Source organism: Lipotes vexillifer, unplaced genomic scaffold (assembly GCF_000442215.2).
Source record: "Lipotes vexillifer unplaced genomic scaffold, Lipotes_vexillifer_v1.1 scaffold644, whole genome shotgun sequence".
NCBI classification, from domain to species: Eukaryota; Metazoa; Chordata; class Mammalia; order Artiodactyla; family Lipotidae; genus Lipotes; species Lipotes vexillifer.
In genome coordinates this window covers 976,503-981,201 of record NW_006783288.1, presented here as the reverse complement: position 1 = coordinate 981,201, position 4,699 = coordinate 976,503, and positions in this window count along the sequence as shown.

Below are 4,699 nucleotides of genomic sequence, written 5' to 3'. Positions count from 1 at the left end.
GGAGGGAGGGAGGGAGGGAGGGAGGGAGAAGGAAAAAGACAGAGGGAGAGAATATGTGCTTTTCCTCCACCTTTTTGTTCTATCGGGGCCCTCAATGGATTGGATGATGCCCACACACACTGGTGAGGGCAGATATTTTTTACTCAGTCTATTAATTCAAATGTTAATCTCTTCCAAAAGTACCCTTACAGGCAAACCCAGAAACAATATTTTGCCAGCTCTCTGGGCTTCCCTTAGCCCAGTCAAGTTGAACACATAAAAATAACAATCACAAAACATTACCTATCAAGTGTTGTGAAGAGTAGCTAATTATACGCATTTGAGACTATAACCTTCTATTCATCATATATCATAAAGATTAAAAAATATAATAATATTGAATAGGGCATTCTAAGTAGCTAGAAAAAGAACAAAGTAAGCTCAAAACATGTACAAAGAGGGAAAATTAGATTGTATCTTAATGAAATGCAAAGCAGAAAATAAAGAGATAACACCAGATGCTAATAAAAGTCTTCATCCACACAGAAAAATTTTAAAGATACATTTAAAAGGTAGAAATAAAAGGATCAAAACTATAGATAGAATTTATTTTTATCTTAAGAGACTCTTTTAAACAACTATAACATTTAAAACTTGGATGAAAGGATATTTTTATTAAAAGTACAAATTACCAATACTGACACAGGAAGAAAAAATAACCCACGTTGCCAATGTTCTTTAAAGAAATTTAAAAATGGTATGAGCACTACTGAAAACAAATGCCATGCTTAAGGGAAAATCTGAAATGAGACACAACATGCTGACTTTGATTTTTACCTGAATGGTGAAACTATGATTTCTTCCCACCTTAAGCGCATGGTGCTTGCTTGTTTCCTTCACTAAAGCAAGGAATACAGGAGAACAAGTGGTTTTGATGGAAAGAGCCCAATTTCAGTTTTGAAAATACTAAGTATCAATTTTGTTGGGTGTCAAAAACAGACATCCATTCAGTGTTTGAATTTAGATATATGGATATATAGCAAGAAGATCAAAGCTAATGAAACATATTTCAAAACAACACTTGAACAGAATAACTAGTGAACCTGAAAATATGACTAAGAAGATCATCCAGGTGAAAAGGTAGAGAAGAAGTGATGAAGACCAAGGATAGGATACTAAAGATCCCCATATGATAGTAAAATTAAAATATAATTCTAAGTGGGCTGAGAGGAGCAGCCAGCAATATTATGTTATTAAGATATCTATAATATTAAGATACTTACAATATTAAGACACCTAAAACTCCAACCTGTTTTGTATAGTCTTACTCCTTGGAAAACCTTTATTTGAGATGCTGCCTTTGGGCTGAACTCCCATCAGCTTTGACTATGTGTTTCAAATTTGTGACCCTTCCATCTGCACAATTTACTGCAACTGCTTTATAATATAAATCCAGAGTCTGATCGTTATCATTTCTAGAATCACCAACACGAGGAGGAGCTGGTTGTTTTGTGTTTCTATGTGTTTACAGTACAATAACATGAAGATTACCTAATTAAACTATATGTTCATCTACTAGGAAAGGTCATGTGGTACTTATATTTTCAAATGTCAAATACAAAATTAATTGCTTACAATCCTAATTTAAGCTTGAGCTAACAGTTAATATTTTTTTTAAAAAGATATGTAAAAACACCTTTCCAACAAGCAAATCCTCAACCCAAACCTCATTTATAGCTTAGTGAAACAATACAAATCATTTTATTACTGGAACAATTATATTTTAAGAACTAACATATACTCCAATGTCCCGATGTCAACCCTGCATGAGTTTATTTCTAGCATTTCCCTAGGATATACAAATCAATCATTAGGGGAACATATTTCCCTGAGTCTGTGAACCTGGCATAGTTGGTGCAATTTCTGACCCCCCCATCATTCTTGGGGTTACTTTATTAAGAATCAGTATGTTCTAAGGTTTGTTTGTTTTTTTTTTTTTCAGGAAAAAGAGGTCAGATGTGAGGTTCCACTTAGCTTTTACTGAATGAAAATTTAATAATTTATTTAATCTAGAGGTAACATTAGAAGGTGCTAGTCAATCTAATTAAGGTACTCAAAACATAAATTATTAGAACATAAAAAATAAAAGCTAACTAACAAGATAAAACAACAGCTGGTTTAACACTGGAAGCTTCTTAATTTCCAATTATTAATAGTCTTTCTAACTTCATTCCCCTACATCCTGACTCAAACGGAGGTTGTACCTTCTTCCACCTAAGGCAAATGCTTTATGATTTATACTTCCTGACCTGCAGCCTCTTCTAGAACATTCCTTCATTATTTATCTCCCATCATTTGTCTCCTTTCTCTTCCTCAATACTAGGTCTTTTAGTGTCCATTACTACAAATTAAAGCCTCTTTTCTTCATCCTTTTAATTTTATTTATTTATTTATTTATTTATGGCTGTGTTGGGTCTTCGTTTCTGTGCGAGGGCTTTCTCCAGCTGTGGCAAGTGGGGGCCACTCTTCATCGCAGTGCACGGTCCTCTCACTATCGCTGCCTCTCTTGTTGCGGAGCACAGGCTCCAGACGCGCAGGCTCAGTAATTATGGCTCACGGGCCCAGTTGCTCCGCAGCATGTGGGATCCTCCCAGACCAGGGCTCGAACCCGTGTCCCCTGCATCGGCAGGCGGATTCTCAACCACTGCGCCACCAGGGAAGCCCTTCTTCATCCTTTATCCACTTCGAACTACCACCCCAGACCTCCCTGCCAAACTTCTTTAAAAAGCACTCTATATCTCATGACTATTTCTTCATTCCTGTTCTCCCCTCAGTTCACCACAATCTGCATTCTGCCCCTCACCACCAATTGGAAATTGCTCTAAGGTTGTCACTGATCTCTTAGTTGTTACATTCAAAGAGTTCTCTTTATTCCTCAAGTTACTTGTCAGTTCTAAGACTTATCAGAATGCTAATGGTTTCCTTCTTAAAGTACCCCTCTTGTACTTGGCAGGTTTTGTTATTTTCAAGGTTTTGTTCGAATTTTTACACCATGTTTTAGCTGCTTTGGGGGGGGCTCTTCCTCCTCTGCCTACTTACTTAGAAATTGAACACCAGAGAATAGACTTCAAATTTTTTCTGCTAGTTACTCCATAGCTAGTGGAATCTCATCCACTCAGGAGATTTTAACTATCACCTATTAATTGTATCTCCAAATTCTTAGACTTTTATTTGCACACCCCAAGTCCTCCACCTCTGTTTCTGAATACATACTGGATATATCCATCTAGACATAAAATACCAATTTTAAACTCAGCATGCCTAAAACTGAACTCATTATCTTGAACCATTTCTGATTTTATACAATTCATCCTTATCCAGAGTGTCTTTCAGTCCTCATATATGAAGAAAATATATGTTGAATGTAGCTTACAGACACGGCACTTTACTGAGCATTTTCATAATTATCTTCCCATAGATTCCACAAAATTATTTTAAATCATTTTTGTATAGATGAAGCTCAGCAAGTTTAAGTAACTTCTTCCAAGTGGTTACTTGGTAAGTGGTGGAGCCAGGATTCAAAGCCCACTAGCTAGCACTGGCTCCATGGATACCATAAATTACCCAGAAGGTAGAAGTCTCAATGTATTCTGGAATCCTCTCTCTCCTTCATCTATCCTAGCCAGTCTCTTCAATTAGCATTGATTTTCACTCCTAAATATCTCTTAAATCTCCATGGCTACCGCAGCAGTTGAAGTCCTTCTCTCCTGTCTCAGGGCTGATTGCAGTGGCCTTCTAATCAGCCTCCCTGAGCCCAGCCTCTCCAGAAGCCAAAGCCATCCTTCCTTTTGCACTCAGAATGATCAGTCTAAAAACACAAATTGACTTCTAACTCCTAAGTAAAGTACTCCAATGGCTCCTCCACTCCTAAAAGTGAAGTGTAAACTCTTTCATACAACATTTTACATTGCTTAAATTTTACCATTCCACACTATGTAATCTCACCTTTGGCCAAATGCCTTCCTAGGCCTCCTTCTCTACTTAGGGTTTGCCAAACATACTTGGCCTTTTCTTCCTCCTAGCCATTACTTGCTATGTTTTCTTGATTGCCTGGTAGTCTTCCTCAGCCTTCAAAACCCACATCTAAAGTCATCTCATAAAGCCTTTCCTGAGATGGTCAGACAGCATTCATCACCCACAACCTTCAGGATCCATTACAATTCATTTGCTTCTATAAAGCACTTTTCACAGAGGACTGCTATAGGTTTGCATGTCTCTTTCCTAGACATGAAATCCTCAGAGACAGGGACTATGCTATGCTTATCTTCATATTCCCAACATCTAGCAATGTACCACAAACCTGCATCAGCTTAAATATCACTTAATCAAGGGATTTCATATAACTATGGATTAATGCCTGATTCCAAGAGGTCAGAAATCATGTCTGTTTGTCCACAGAGATCATTGCAATAGCTGGTACTAAAAAATAAATAGTAGTTAAATGAAAATATAAATATGTAAATGAGAGCATTGATGAATGCTGTTATTTGGAATCAAGTATACCCTAGGTATTCTTAACACTCCCACATATACTTTGTCATATTGTCCACTGTAGCCTTAGTTCATCTTTAAGATCCCTTGCAGCAGGATGGCCAACACTGCCATGGAATAAGGGCTACCTTAACATTGTTTGGAGCCAACACATTCCATGCAGCGTAAG